Genomic DNA, 17,300 nt, shown 5'->3' on the forward strand with positions numbered 1-17,300 from the left:
TTGTTTTGTTTTTAATCCAACCAAGAACTGATCCATTTGTTCTGACAGAGTGGACCTATTGGCTTGTGTCTCCCAAACCTGATGTTGTAAATAGAGAAATAATGACTCGCCCAAAGTCACCCAGTCAGCTTTTGTGCTGAAAGCAGGACTAGAACTCACAGATCCTGGTTTCTAGCCTGGTGCTTCAGTCACTAGACCAAACCAGCTATTACCTTTGTCTTGTTCATGAGTCTCAAAAAAATACTTCTACCAATGGAAACAGGATTTGGACTTAATCCCCTATTTAACTTTGCTATTCAGATAAGAACACCGTGTAGTGAGTAGGAGATTCTCAGTGGTTCCATCCATCCAAACTACCAGAAAATAATTTAAGTAGTGTTGGAAAAAGTGGTCATGTCTAAACCAAGAGACTTATCTTTAATCACAGGTGAAGAAAACTCCTGTGAATGGGTGTTAGAAGTTGTAAACAGAACAGTGTATGAGGTGAAATTGATGTCAAGAAAAAAACAGTTGAAAAGTTGCTTGAGGAAGACGAGTTTCTTTCAAAATAAACCCACAATTGAAAGACAATATTTAACTAAGATAATAAAACCATCCATCACTTTAATGACAGATGTGACAAATGATGTACCTCTTGGCAAAAAAAAACGTATGAATATTATTGGACTTAACCCTTACAGAGATTTGCACGGGTGAGGAGTGGGATTCATGTGCTCATTCCTGTTTAGAATTGAGTAAATTACTCATCCAACAGCAATCCTTTGGTGCCACCTTCCTCTGAGAAAATGACACTTTTGAACTTCTAAACAGAAATATGACCTATATATTTATTTTCTCCAAAAGGCAAATTTTAATAAGAAGAAAGCCTGCTGGACAAATAAACAGAATGAAAATATTGAAAAGACTTGCAGAAAAAGCAGTTTTGGACTCCTCTAATTAGATCCTTCTGCCAAAAGGCACAGCCAAGGAATACGTCTCAACAATATGACAGTTTTTTTTAATTCTCCACTGAACCTGTCAGTAAAAAGAAACTTAATGCGCACCCTTTTCTCATTGACTCTATAGTTCCCATCCTGTTTATGTGAACGGAATGGCTAAACAATGCCCCTAAGAAAAGTGATTTTGTACTGAAATCTGCTAATACTATGTGGGACTTTGCTTTCCCCCCCACAAATGCTGTGCACTGAAAATAAGAACTGAATAAGGAGAAACAACTGAAAGGAATCAGTGACATTCTAACCTCTGTTATGGTCTGGGAATGCAACAAAGTGTTATACGCTATTTGGAAGCAAGCAAAGATATACTAATCCTCAGAATGGGTCATTCTCTTGTAGGGTGAGAAAAGTTGGCCTTCTTCCATGATTTTGACTCTCACACATTGGGAGGGGGGAGATGTTCTGCCCCCTGAGTCAAAAATTGATGCCTAGTGATCATATGGTATCACACTGGCAAGATAGACTATTTTTTCCATGTGCCCAGTAGAGCTTGCTATCCCTTTCTTCCGTCTAAATTCCCTGACACTGTGATACCTAAATAAACCACACGTCAGGGTTCCAATGAATGCCCTAATTAAACCATGAGCCTCAACCCAATTGTCAAAATAAATACAGTTACTTATTAGGAGCAACACGTTGGCACGTACCCAGGTGAAGTCAGCTCTGCCCCATGTAATTTACGGCTCAACTATGACCCTGTTTCCCCCCTTCCCCCAGGGTGTGTCATAAATCACATTCTCCAATGGTGCACCTTCGCAGGCTGTAGAGATCATGCCTCTGGGATACAGCCTTGAGAAAGGCATGTGTGGAATACGCCTCTGACTGTGGCTGCCATGCTGCTGCACCCGCTCTCCCCGCTCCTGCCGATGGCAACTCGATAGCAGCCCAGGAATGTTTTACGAGTTGCTACCATAGTGTGAAGGATAGCTTGTCTCTTTTCTCCTTGCTTTCCTTTGCCAGTTTAAAGGCAGCAAAGATAAGGGAGTTAGAACCCACATTCAGATGGTGTTTCTAGAATACTCAATGCTCTTGAAGACTTTGGTTAAAAATATATGGGTGAAATATGCACTCATTGCATAAGTCAAACCCTGGCTGGCTGGTGAGGAAAAGTCTACAAGGTATGTGTGCTTACTAGTCAGTCACCCACCCACAAATTGACTATCTGCAATTCAGTAGGCAAAGGCATTCTGAAAGGAAGTCGTAATTATTTGATTGCTACGAAGTAGCAGTCTCTTCATTCTTTCTGAATGGAAATTACACCAATAGTCAAACCCAACTGGAAGACAGAAATCTAGACTGTTTAAGAATACATAGGACTTAGTCATAGAAACACAGTTGTCCTCCTCCAGAAATGGGCGAGTGTCCTCTCCTCTCCTCTTTTATTTCTCAGTTGTTTCATGTACCACTTAACAAATGTGGATGGATTTTCTTCTTCTGGACTAAGAATACGAAGAAACCAATTGGGCTTATTTATCATGTAGAATTATCTCACTGGTTCAATAAGAAGCTATGCAATGGAATTAATAGAACTGCAACAACTCAGTAGTTAAACATTTGCTTTGCATGCAGCAAAAGCCAGGTTAATCCCCTAGTATTTCCAGAGAAAGCTAGGAACTCCTGCTTGAAGAAACAGGAAGTTCCTCCCTCCAACATCAACAATATTAAGGCAGATAGATCTTTGATTTGAGTCAGTATAACACAGCTTTTCATGCTTTTTCATGACATAATTGCATGCGTATAGCTGATACTGAGGAGACTTGGTCACCAGAAGCTTCAGAATGTCTTGCAGCCACCAACACAGTTCCCAGAAATGTTTGTGGAGATATCACCAGGAAGGAAGGTAGCAAGCAAATCCAACTGATATTTCCAAGGGACAATATTCACCTTTGTCCCCAAGCGGTTAAACAGCATTTACTTAAGTTCATTCCATATTTTGTAGACATTATAGACAGCGTAGTAAATAATGAAAAGGTAGAGCCTTGTTAATGGCAAGTAGAAAAGAAGCAGGCAGTAGGAAAAGGAGAAATGGGCCTCTAAGTGGAAAAAAAAATAGGTGGTGGAATGGGGTATAATGCAGCAGATGGGGGCCATCCTTAGCTCCAGTGTATTCCAGTCTCAGCAGTTCTTTGTGCATCTGGCTATTATCTGAGGCATTTACTGATGCTTCTGTAATATAATGTAAATAAATAAGTGGGATTATTATATTCTCCCTCAAAAAAGGTTGTAAAATGGCATTATCAACACTTAATTCAAGGCTAAAATATGTAGAGTGGGGATTTACAGAATTATGATGACATTAGTATGTGAATATAGATCTTTTTAACATTCATATTTTTTATTGTGGTTTTTTTTTAATCTAGGGGAAATGTTAATATATATTGCAAATCCACGTGTGATATGCCATAAGCTAAATAAATAAATAAACAAATAAATAATAGAAGAGACTTTACATGTAGGCAATATATTGGAGTGCGGAAACCTTTCAGGTCCTCTAGTTATGTTAATATTGCTATTGGAAAGCATATAGTGGAGTCTGGCAGTGGGATATCGGATAAAGTCATGTCATTGGCAGCACTTCATAATACCCTTTAAAGAAAAGAGATGAATACCAGTTTACTCCTCAGACTGAAAATATATTATTATGAGCCTTGGGGGCACAGTGGTTAGAGTGCAGTACTGCAAACTACTTCTGCTGTCTGCAATTTGGCAGTTCAAATCCCACCAGGCTCAAGGTGGACTCAGCCTTCCATCCTTCTGAGGTGGGTAAAACAAGGACCCAGATTGTTGGGGGCAATAGAGGCTGACTCTGTAAACCACTTAGAGAGGGTTGTAAAGCACTGTAAAGCGGTATATAAGTTGAAGTGCTGTACTATTGTTATTATTAATGACAAATATGAATAGAAATACAAATGAAGCAGTCTGGAGAATGATGTCCCACAAAGCTATAATTGTGTAATTTGTTTCATTTTTTTTCTTATCAGCTTAGTGATGCTTCGGTTTGACCTATCCACAGTGCATAAATTTTCAAGCTTTCAGACCATAACCATTGAGAGAACTGGATGCGAAACATGTGAGGTATCTAAAGCTTTTTCAACCTTTGTTGCTTAATCCTTTAATTAGAAATGTTAATGTTCTACTGGAAACTATCTATATGGGGCTGCTTAATAAATCATGTCTTCATGATCTTTTAACTTTAGTGACAATTTGTTAGTCATAATACACTGCAGAAGAGAGCAAGTCGGAAGCTGCCTGAGCCACTTTCAAACTTAAATTACCCACCATAAAGTGCAAAATTTAAAAAAAAACATAAGAGTTTCTTGTAATACAAAATTCATACAGACAAAACTCTAATTTCCTGATGGATATATGATATTAATGTAATGGATACCTCAGTGTAGTTAAATTACATTAAATGGTTATTTATGCTTGAATAAACTTCAAGAAACTGAGTACTGGTTGAAATAGGATAATATTTTGTTCTGCTAAATTATATGTTAATTGGTATTTCCTGTGTTGTAAAAGGACTAAAAGGCTTAATAAAATATATGCCAGAAATATTCAATTATTTTTTCTTCTTCTTCTTCTTCTTCTTCTTCTTCTTCTTCTTCTTCTTCTTCTTCTTCTTCTTCTTCTTCTTCTTCTTCTTCTTCTTCTTCTTCTTCTTCTTCTTCTTCTTCTTCTTCTTCTTCTTCCTTCCTTCCCTTCTTCTTCTTCCCTTCCCTTCCCCTTCCCCTTCCCCTTCCCCTTCCTCTTTCCCTCCCTCCTCCTCCTCCTCCCCCTCCTCCTCCCAGATACTATGTTATTAGTTTAAACAATGTAAACATTCATCAAAATTTATTTTTGAAATGGATCTCAGAGTTTTTTAAAAAGCCAATGATCATAGTTGTCAATTGTATGAAAGTTTGAAAAGCAGAGCCATATGCTTAAAAAATGTACAGCAGTCCCTGGCCATTTATTTGAAACTGTGGGAAGCAGTCACTTCCTAGGACTGTTCCTCACTGCCAAAATGTAAGTAAGAGGGCTATATCGCCAAAAATGCATGTCTTATACCACTCTTTCAGCACATAGCAGATAAATGGAATATTCTTATTTGGCAGACAAAGGAGATAAATCTTCGTGGTTCATATAGAAGCACCGCAGGAATCAGTAAAGGATGGTGTTGGGTAGCCTTGATTAATACAGTATATGGTTACACATTTTTCAGTGATTATAATTCAGGCAATGATTATATGCAATATTCCATTTTTATTTCCAGATATGGTGATCTTGTGCAGTCCCCACCTCATGTCTTAAAAAAAACCCCTTGATTTAAAGGGTGGCAGCATGGGAATGTTCTTTATTGTTCTATCTCAGGCAGCAAAATAATGCAGTCTAGTTTAGCCTTCTGACACACTGAGAAATTCTGGGGTGCCTTGAGAGTTCTCTGGGATAGAAAAGGTTGTGTAGAAATCAATAACATGATGATGATGGTGATGATGGAATGTTTTAGTCCTATTCCAATGGGTCCTTGGAATCCTCAAAAAGACTTCTGGGTAATAATTTGGATTGCTTGTGTGGCTGGATTCCTATGAGTTTCTACTAATTCTAAAATTACCACCACATTTCTTCTAAAGTGATATTCAAACCACATTATGGTTCTTGTAATTCTTTTAAATGGACCAGCAATATTTTGCATATGATAGATCTCTCACTATATCATGTCATATTAAGCTGAATATTGAGCTTCTTATTCAGATGAAATAAACAAAATCAATTTTACCAGAGATGTTCAGATGGAGAATAAAACAGCAAATCAGAGAATATGACAAATACAATCTCAGAAATATTGTGCAAGGATATGAGACTTTGGTCTACTCTAGAAATACCCACTGAACCTTGTAGAAATGTAGATGCACAAAGAGGATTATATTGGCAAAGTCCTAAAAAAATAAATCTGTCCTTTCTACTTAACTGATTAACCAATGGGACAATAAGGCTATTATTCGCTTTATGCTGAATGATAAAATACAAAGGGAAATAATATAGCTACACTGCAAGTATTGGAACTATCCATAAAATAATCCATCAAAGGCAGAATAGGGGACAGCAAAACATAATGGATAAAGAAGGAATTCAGTAGATTTAATGACAGGTTCTTATGGATGTTCTCTTTTCAAGAACATTTGGAACTTCAGGTTGAAGCAGGAAGAGAGTTGTGCATAATAAAACAAAATTCTAGATATGCAGGTATATGCAACAAACCTTAATTATAATATTACATTTTTCTGCTAGGGATAAAGAAACTAATAACCAGCTCTGCTTTTTGTGTGATTTCTAAAGGTCTTTTAAAGTGTACTTCACATCTCAGCAAGCTCTCCAAACAGTGTGAATACTTTGTGGGTCTTTTTGTTAATGAGGACCCTTTCACCTCCAAACAAGATCACTATCCCAAGATTTTAATTAATTACTAAAGTTTAAAATAAATCAGATGAGGGTCCCGCTTGATAATCCTCCTAGGCTAGCTTTCATTCCTTCTCATGTGTAATACAGCCCACAGTAAGATTTAATTTTAGCCATAATTATGAAAAGTTTGAAATTAAATCTTACTGGGAATGTGTTCTCCATTAATATGGACAAAAAAATAAAAACCTGATCTAGGGGGATTATCACAAAGGCCATAAAAAATTAATTTTAAACTTTTTAAATTAATTAAAACACAACAAAGGATTCTGTTTTGGAAGAGAAATAGCCACTGACGCACTGAAGATGACTGAGAAATATCAGGCCATGTTTAGAAGCTACACAAAATATGGAACATGGATGCATTGTTACCTTCATTGCACCATAGATTTGTGTTCATTTCTTTGATCTTTGATGCCCCCTCCATCAGTATCTTGCCATGCTTCCAACTGTAACAATCCCCAGAGATAGAAAACATATTATGCAGGGGTGGGAATCTACCAGTTCGCACTTATTCGCTAGAACCAGTTGTTAACATTCTAAGCTGTTCGGAAAACCGGTTGTTAGAAGAAATTACTGGCCTAATCCTGTAAGGAAGGCAGGAAGGAAACATTCTGGTATTGCTTATAGAAACTGCCTCTCCGTTAACCTTATTACATTCTTGGCAGGACTAGACTTCCTGTCTCTGGAACTTCTCTGGAGTTTTTTCCCCTCCTTTGCTGGTACTTTGCTTGTGTGGAGTGACCATTCAAAGTTACAATGGCACTGAAAAAAAGTGACTTATGACCATTTTTCACGCTTACGACTGTTGCAGCATCCCCACAGTCATGAGAGACCAGGCAAGGAGATGCGTGCCTCGATGTGAATGATATTGAGTTGGCCACACCCAGCCAATAACATGACCACTAAGGCATGTCCACCCAGTCACATGACCACCAAACCACGCCCACCACTTAAGCCATGCCCACAGAACCGGTTGTTAAAAAATTTGAATACCACCCTGATGTTATGGTGTCTGTTTACCTGCCTGTTCCCAGAATTGTTTATAGAATAAAAATAAAAACTTGGATGAACCTACAGTGAAAAACAGCATTAAAAAAAAAATCCAGGAAAACTTAGGTAGTATAAGTATTTCTTTCTAAGCTTCATTTACAGTCCCGTCCCCCCTCCCCCCCCGGCCTCTTTGGCTTATTCTTTGAAAGTGTCAGGACACACAGAATTTGTTGGTGGGTGAAAAATGTTGGATGGCAACAAAAAGGCAGAGATGAAAAATTTGGAATGCTTCTTTTTATTTATTTTTATTTTGGCCTTATGCCTTCAAGTCAGCACTGACTCCTGGTAACTGCCTGGACAAGTCCTTATAGTTTTCTGGGCAATGTTTTCAGAAGTAGTATGCTATTGTCAGTTCCAACAACTTAAGAGAATGACAAGCCCGAGTGGCTTTGTGCTCAAAATGGAACTAGAATTCATAGTCTCCTAGTTTCTAGCTTGATGCCTTTACCACTACATCAAACTGGCTCTCAGGTTTTTTTTTTTTTTTTTTTGCAACCACCATTTCCAACTGCTGGTCCTTTTCTCTCCCCCCTGTTGACTTCAACATTTATCCAGGAATAAATGTTATCTTTGCTTTCTTTATTTGGGATCTGTCCCCTCTCCTCTAAACTGGGTTGGTGTGTTAGTAAGACCCTTCTCTTCATTCTGAATTTTATTTATGATAACAGGTATAATGTCTGATTCATCACAGATTTTTTTTTTCCACCCGAAATATGATTCTTGATATTATTGAGTTGCTGAGGGCTGATATGTAACAGTTTCTCATTGTTGATTTAATTTTTCTTTTGCATGGGCTTATCATAGTCCATATTAACATTTGTCCCCCAAAAAATTCTGCATGACTTCTATAGAAACCACTGCACCATGTTTTAGGAGGTACATGCAGGATACCATTGCTACTAAGATGTCACTGTCAGATTTTCAAAGTGATAATCTGGGTCTAGAAACTATCCTATACTGTGTGTTTATTTGCCCATCAAGAAAAGGAATGGCACTCTGGTCTATAGAGGAAAACTTATTTAAAGCTGCTTGATTATAGGGGTCTCTGTGTCCTTTTCACTGGCTGGGAGCCAAAATACACTCTGAAGTTACATTTGGAAATGACCTTTACTCTTTCATGTAGCGTTCCTTAGCTTAGTTTAAAATTCATCATGTTATTCCATTTTCTTCTCTTTATTTATTCCTTTTGCAAAGGCAGTCACCTTATTTCTTGGTAAGCATCGATTTTCATGGTCACAGTGGCTTCCAGCCAACATCCAATGTGGCATCTGAGGAATGCAGCAATGATTAGGCAGAACAAACCAAGACCGCAAAACCATGCCACTGATGATCTATCAAACACCGACAGACAGACAAAAGAAAGCATGAAATATCTTCTAATGCCTTCATCCTTCTTCATCCGTGTGAGTCATATCTTCTCTGTTAACTTCCATTATTTCAAGTAGAGGACATCATGTAACTTACAAAGAATTTTTGTTCATGTGGAATGGTGCTCAGGGGAAATACAACAGCACATACTTTGGTCAAAGCAACAGCTTGGAAACACGTTGAAAGCCATTTTTCATCTTAATAGTAAATAAAAGACTCCCTGGCTAAATGCCCTCTGCTATATTCCTATAGTATAAAGCTGAATGTATTTCACGAAAGTTGTACCACTTAACAATACTTGACATGTTTTGTTTTACTTACTTCAATGAATGTTATTATAGCTGACCTTTTGGGCACAATCATTTTCTCTTCTTCTTCTTCTTCTTCTTATCTAGCACAGTCTAGTTTTCCTGCATTCCCTCCATGGCATTTTTTTGTAACAGTCATAATTAATTCACAGACTGAAACAAAGCCAGAAGGTTAAGAAAAAAAAAATACTATTTATTTGTGTTTTATACTCGTTCTGTCCTGCTAATATCTTGTTTCTTTAGCTTAAAATATTATTTTGTCAGCCCTATATGTAACAGGAAATAGAAGAAAATGTACTTTTGAAACCTGAATAAGTCTTTTTAATTGATTTCCAGATATTAAATTTGTTTACAAGGTAGAATGCATGTTGATGGACTATTGGGTACATAAGGATGAACAAACTGGAACTATGAAGATAAGAAAAGAAATTGGGATCTTTATTTACATGGACTTTTATTTGTTGTTTATTTACAGTTGAAAAGTTCATTATTGTACTTTGCCAAGGTCTGTCCTGCAGTTTCTTGAATTGTCCTGTCCGTCTGTCCATCATGCCCCCCAATGGTCATAATGAGAAAGAGATTTCTGTTTTCTATTTCATTTTCAGGATGGTTTAAAAATAAAAAAAATATTTTGGTGATGATTTTTTTTTCTGTTATTTCATTATTCTGCATTGTCAGAAAGCGTGGTGGGTGTTTTTATTTTTGGTTTTGGTTTTCTTCATCAGTCAGCAGCCTTCTTAATTTCTGTATTTTCTCATGTGGAAAAGTCCCAAAGAAAGAACTCTTACATTTATAATTTCACTTGTGATTTAGGTGATCAAAAACTGATGAAAATATAATTCAGTCCTTCATTGGTAATTGAGCTCTTTGTTCCCTAAAAATGATAAAACAATAGGAATATCCAACTCATTAATGAGCATTCCTCCAATGTTTAATTTTTCATTAGATTCTTTTTGACAGAGCTTGCTTCCAAACTACATGAGAATAACTGAAAAAAGGTCAGTTAAGTCAGTTCTCTCTAATGCACAGAAAAAGGAACCATACTGTAGAAAGGGTCAGTATTCTGATTTATTACTTTTTCTCAAAAGCTTTGGCTTCAACTTCTTACCCTTTTCAAACTTTCCTAGCTCATGTTGGCTCCTTGTTCAGTGAGAAGTAGCCAATCACTTTTTCTTTTGATATCCCCACTAATGTTACTGGTCATGGCCAGTCCCACATCTCACATCAGCATGGCTAGCCAAGATGGCATTGACGACAGCTGCCTCGGTGAAATGCTCTCTAATGGTTTCTTTATTCCTTATTATTATCTGCAATTCACTACGGATCTGCTAAGAATTAGGCAACGTTTCCTTAAGGAGCAGCTTTCTGATTCCCCACCCCCACCTGTCTTTGCAAATGTGGAGGAGATTCTAGCCAATTCCCTGGTGCTATGGATTACAACAAAGAAAGCAAAGAAGCGACCACGCCGGAAGAGGAGACGAGGTAAACGAGTGGGAATTTTAAACAGACTAAGGAATGGGGAGAAAAAAACTCCTCTCCCTTCAATCTTTCTGACTAATTTATGCTCACTGGCTAACAAGATGGATGAAATTCATCTCTTAAATAGATGGAATTCTGATTTTTATAATTCAGCTGTTCTTTGTTTTACTGAAACCTGGCTTAATCCACAAATTCATGGGGACAGCACCATATACATCCCAGGATTTCAGACATTTAGATCAGACAGAATTGAACAGATATCAGGTAAAACAAAGGGTGGAGGATTATGTTTATATATCAACAGCAGCTGGTCTCAGGATATAACTATAATATATAAGTTTTGTGATGAAAACTTAGAATCTTTACACATCAACTGCAAGCCATTTTACTCTCCACGTGAGTTCTCCTCATTTCTCCTAATAGCTGTGTATGTTCCTCCACAAGCCTGTGTAAACAAGGCATTACGAACTCTTGCTGATCAAATTATGGAGGCTGAAGCCAAACACCCAGGTTCCCTTCCCATCATTTTAGGAGATTTCACTCAAGCAAATTTAAGGAAAGAGCTTCCAAAATATTTCCAGCATGTAAATTGTCCCACCAGAGGCAAAAATACTTTAGACCACTGCTACACAACAATAAAAGATCCATATAGGTCTTTTCCATGAGCAGCTGTGGGACACTCTGACCACTGCATGATTCACCTTGTACCTGCTGACAGACAAACCATTAAACCAACAATTAAATCAGTGAAGACTTGGTTGGATGAGGCAAAGCTGAAACTCCAGGCCTGCCTTGATTACATTGATTGGAATGTTTTTGAAGATGCCTCTGCAGACCTAGATGAGCTCACAGATACTGTAACATCATATGTTAGCTTCTGTGAAGACTTCTGTGTATCAACAAGGAACCTGCAAATATATAGTAACAATAAACCTTGGTTCAGAGCTAAACTTAAGCAGCTACGTCATTCCAAAGAGGAAGCCTACAGAAAAGGTGACAGAATGCTATACAACCAGGCCAGAAACATATTAACAAGAGAGATCAGAGCAGCAAAAGGAAGCTACTCTGAAAAGTTAAAGAATCAATTCTCAACAAATGAACCAGCAAACATGTGGAAAACTCTTAAAAACACCACTGGCAAACCTCCTTCCCAGGCAGAAGGAAATCAACAACTAGCAGATGACCTGAATGTGTTTTACTGCAGGTTTGAAAAGAAACTTCAGCCACCTATCTCCACAATCCACATCTCAAATACACCAACAACAGCCAAGAGTCCTACAACTGGCCCCAATCCATTGGGCTCACAACCTCTGGTGATCACAGAAAAAGAAGTGCAAGATCTATTATACAGATAAAAGCCAGGAAAAGCAACAGGGCCAGACAAGATAACTCCTTCTTGCTTAAAAGTCTGTGCTGACCAATTGGCCCACATCTTCACCCAAATCATCAGTAGATCACTAGAGATGTGCTATGTTCCTTCCTGCTTCAAAAGTTCTACCATCATTCCAGTGCCAAAGAAGGAACGGAAGGAACCAAGGAACTGAATGACTAGAGGAACTGAATGACTACAGACCAGTTGCTCTAACATCTGTAGTTATGAAAATCTTTGAAAGGCTTGTGCTGTCCCACCTGAAAACCATCACAGATCCACTGTTAGATCCCATGCAGTTTGCATACCGAGCAAATAGATTGACAGATGATGCTGTTAACATGGCTCTGCATTACATCCTACAACACCTTGAATCTCCAAATACCTACGCAAGGGTCCTCTTTGTAGACTTCAGTTCAGCATTTAATATCATCATTCCAGACACTCTTCTTAGTAAATTAAACCAACTAGCGGTACCTGAACACACTTGTAAGTGGATCATAAGCTTCCTAACAGACAGGAAGCAGCAGATGAATCTAGGCGGAATCACATCTGATACCTGTACAATCAGCACAGGGGCCCCTACAAGGCTGTGTACTATCTCTACTTCTCTTCTCCCTATATACCAATGACTGTGTCTCAAATGATCTGTTAAAATACTGAAGTTTGCTGATGACACAACATGATTGGTCTCATTTGAGACAATGATGAATCCGCATACAGACAGGAGATTATACAACTTGCCTCATGGTGTAACCGGAACAATCTGGAATTGAACACAATCAAAACTGTAAAAATGGTGGCAGACTTTAGAAGAAACCCTCCCATACTACCACCTCTTACAATACTAGACAAAACAGTATCAACAGTAGAGACCTTCAAATTTCTAGGTTCTACTATATCACATAATGGACACCTAACATCAAAAACGTCATCAAAAAAGTACAACAAAGAATGTTCTTTCTGTGCCAACTCAGAAAGCTCAAACTGCCCAAGGAGCTGATACTGATACTGTTCTACAGAGGAATTATTGAGTCTATCATCTGCACCTCTATAACTGTCTGGTTTGGTTCTGCAATCCAACAGGACAGACACATACTTCAGAGGATAATTAGGACTGCAGAAAAAACAATTACTACCCACCTGCCTTCAAAGACCTGTATACTGCACAAGTCAAAAAGAGAGCTGTGAAAATATTTACAGGCTTCTGGTTTGAGCTTCTTCAGCGACAGACCGAAACCTCATCTCTTCGATCCGTGCTCGCTGCTGGAGCACCCCGAGCCAGCTGGCTTCAGGGCTAAGCCACCCCGTAAAGGTGGTAAATAGGGGGGAGACTGCCTGCAGGATTGAGGAGAGCCTGCCAGGAGACATCTCTCCTCCCCAGCTGACCATTACTCCCTTTCCCAAAGGCGGTTGCAGCGGTGGTCAGAAATGGCCACCACAAAGAAGAACTCGACCGGAAAAGAATGTGCAGGAGGAAGATAAGAAGAGAAAGTTTTGGTTGACCGGGTCAAACAGGGTCAAATAAGGTACCCTGGAATTGAAACTATTAAAAAACAATAACATTGTTCCCTAAGAAAATTTTTAAGCTGAGAAGGAGAGAGAAAAGGGAAAAGATTTGGGGTTTTTTTCTCCTTTTCCTATAGTGACAGCTAAGAGACTTAAGTAAGAAATTGGAAAAAAATTCACTTTGACATCAATAGGCATTTAATGCTGAAAATTAAAAGTCAAAGGGATAATAAAGATTTCTGGATAATTAAAAGCTTTTGAAAACAGGAAAGGAGGGGGGAAGAATAGAAGGGCAGGATCTGGAAGGGAGGAGACTGCCTGGAATTAAAAAAGAACTTACAGCAAAATCTCAATAAGACTTCCAAAAGATACATTCTAACTGAAATATCGCAACAAAAACCCCAGGAAGACAAAGTTGAAAAAGAAATAAGAAGATATAACTCGGGACTATCTGGATTACTTGATGATTTCTGGATTTTTGGTTATTGTTTTGAATGACTAAAATCAATTGGGTGGTTGTTTAAAACTGTTTGAAATGGCTCCACTTTTAGAAGAACTGAAAATGGAACTTAAAAAGTACAAAGAAGATGCACAAGAAGGGAGAGGTTCTTTTGGCTTCGTATTTCAGTTTTTAGAAATGGAGATTTGGAATTATGAGAAACAACAAGAAATGCCTGCAGAACAAGAAGATTGCGATAAAGAAGAAGCCATCTTTAATGAACAAGTAATCTTAAGTGGGAGAGAAAAGGGAAAAGGGGGAAAGAGAATGGAAAGTTTAAGATTGGGAAAAACAACTCCCCCCCCCCAAAAAAAAATAGAGTGAAAAATAAGTATAAAATCAGAAAGCAACAGAAGAGGGAAATGCAGAAGAGAGAATTAGAAGTAGAGAAACAACGGGGTAAAAAAGGGAGGGAGAAGATGAGAGGGAAGAAAGAAAGGAAAAGAAGTCATAAAGGACAGAAACAAAATATGGAGAAACAGGGCCTATTTAGAGATAATGGGTGAAAATTTAATGGAAAAAGGGATTCTGCAAAGGTACATAAGATAGTATGGTTATATTAAAAGCAGAAATAATTTTAGAAAATATGAAACAATGTATGATTAAAATGTCTGATAAAATAGCTATCATAATTCAGTGGAATGCTTGTCAATAAATAAATGTAATAAAAGGTATATTTAATGATTTATAAAACATGTGAAGAAAAATAAGAGAAAAATTAATTATGGAGATTATATGTGTTTTTAAGGAAGTATGATATTTAATTGAAAAGAAATATTAGAGATGTTAAGATTTTAATGATTATTAATGATAGAACTGAACTGGAATGGAATGAGGGTTTACAATTACATATATTTACAATCTTTTTTTAAAAAAGAATATAGTGTTTATTATAGGAATGTACCAAGCAGAATTCGATTGGAAGTTATGTATTATGTATTATATTGAAGGTCATAATGTTAAGGTATATATTGAAGTTTAAATAAGAGTTGAATGGATGTCATTAAAAGATATAAAGGTGTCATACTCCAATTAGTAACTACAGGAGAAAACTTGAAAAAATAATATGAAATTGAAACAGAACAGACAAAAGTATAAATATAATGATTTGAATTGAGATGAGATAACCAAATTAAAATTGAGAAAATCAAAAGAGGGGAAAAACTATATAGAAAATGCAAAATAGTATAAGATATGGAACAGAATACAAAAAGGAGCATGAAATTGAGTTTTGTGTCTGTATAAAGAAGTTCAACCCAGGACCATGCTATTTTCAAAAAAGATGTTTTACTTGTATTTTGTATGTGTGAAAACCCAAATAAAACTTTATTTTAAAATTTTTTTTTACAGACCCCTCATATCCTGGACATAAACTGTTACAACTCCTTCCCTCAAAATGATGCTATAGAGCATTGCACATCAGAACAACTAGACACAAGAACAGTTTTTTCCCGAAAACCATCACTCTGCTAAACAAATAATTCCCTCAACACTGTCCAACTATTTACAAAGTGCGCACTACTATTACTATTAATCTTCTCATCGCTCCTTATCACCCACCCCCTCCCACTTGTGATTGTAGGACTGTTTATCCCAGTTTCTGTTTAATGGTACTGTATACTAGCTTTATCTATAGCAAGGGTCTTCAAACTTGACAGCTTTAAAACTTGTGGACTTCAACTCCCAGCATTCTTCCTCCAGTCATGTTCGATCAGGAATTCTGGTAGTTGAAGTCCACAAGTCTTAAACTTGCCAAGTTTGAAGACTCTTGATCTATAGATTCAAGCAGCAGCCTGCTCTGGATTGAGTTGTTATCTTTTTGCTCCCTATTTCTCTGACCATCATCTCCATTATTTTCAAGTGTCCTTCACTCTCCCTATTAGGGCTTCTGGGGTTCTGTGCCTTGGAATGAAAAGCTAACTGAATTTAGCTTATCTATACCTATCACTTCTGACAACATTCCAAATATAAAAGCAGTCCTGTGATCTTTCTGAGAAAAGAACAATATCATAGCTTCTTTCTGAAAGACAAAAATAATTTTTTAATTTTTATTCTATTTCTAGGGGACAGAGCAGTTTTTGGGATGTCTCTGTATGTGCTGCATGAGAAAAGAGTCCTTTGCAAACCCCTACGAGCTTGATAAAGTCTACCTTATTGTTCCCTGATTAATGGAGGCCAAGGAGTAATCTCTGATTAATGGTTTACTTATCGGATTACATTGAATAACTGATTAAATGTTGTAGGCCTACTAACTGTTATACTGATATAAACACAGACAGCAGTTAAGAGTACTAGCAATTATATCAGATTAGCCCCAGTTACATTAATGAGACTAATGTATGTGGATTGGTGTCTGATGTAATATATGGCTTTTTATTAGTTAGCATAACCATGGTTTATGGGGAAAAAAACCTTCAGTGATGTAGTGGCAAAGATTTTAAATTGTGATTAGCCAATGAAATTCTGCATTTCCATTAACATTAAAACCTTATGTCCTTGAGATTTATAGTGTCCGAATATATCAATTGATTTATAGTCTAGTAATCCTTTTATCCTCATTTATGTGCAACATTACTCGATATAAGTGCCAGAATGTCTCCATTAATCGAATTCTAGAGTGTTAGACTAAGAAACAGGGCTGAGAAACTTTCAGACTATATTATAAATACACTTTGAAGTGGCAAAAAAGAAAAAAAGAAAATACTGCAATCGTTGGTGCCCACTTGGAAAATACATACACTAATGGTGTTTATTCAAGCACCTCATGTTTAAGTATTAATAGCTGTTAAGAATGGATATACTTATATATTCAGTTATGCACATTTAAGTACCATGGATTTTAAGGTAAGAAGTTGAGAATTGGATTGTAGGCTTTGTGGCATATAATTTTTAATTTTTGTTATTTAATATAAATAATAAAGGAATCAAATAAACTGTAAATGAATAAAATAATGATCTTAAGTGGTTTTCGACTACTGATCAAACTTGTGAGCACCTTGAATTTCTTTGAATTATACAAGGAATTGATGGAAGGAAGCTAAGTAGTAACAGATAGAAATCATCTGACTATACTTCTAGTCACTATAATGTTAGGGTACTGCTGGTGACTGTATATCATTATGTACTGACATCATATGTAAATGTTAAAGTTATTTATGCAATAGTGATATATAGCTAATGAGGTCTACAGTTCAGATAAGGCTGTCATTATTTAATATCTTCTAAGAGCGGTGGTACAGTGGTTAGAATGCAGTACTTCAGGCTACCTCTGCTGGCTGCCA

The 17,300-nt window shown here is 37.0% G+C and overlaps 1 long non-coding RNA gene across 1 annotated transcript in view; it reads left to right on the forward strand.

Moving 5' to 3' along the window:
• LOC148127992 (uncharacterized) overlaps positions 1–8,883 on the forward strand; it is a 75,351-nt gene extending 66,468 nt beyond the window's left edge. Inside the window, exons 2-3 of the long non-coding RNA XR_015741280.1 lie at positions 3,977–4,070; positions 8,682–8,883. This is a non-coding gene — a long non-coding RNA (uncharacterized LOC148127992). The remainder of the gene's footprint in view (positions 1–3,976; positions 4,071–8,681) is intronic.
• Positions 8,884–17,300: the final 8,417 nt, after the last annotated feature.

This window comes from Pseudonaja textilis, chromosome 1, assembly GCF_049901715.1.
Source record: "Pseudonaja textilis isolate UNSWEBS1 chromosome 1, rPseTex1.2, whole genome shotgun sequence".
NCBI lineage: Eukaryota > Metazoa > Chordata > Lepidosauria > Squamata > Elapidae > Pseudonaja > Pseudonaja textilis.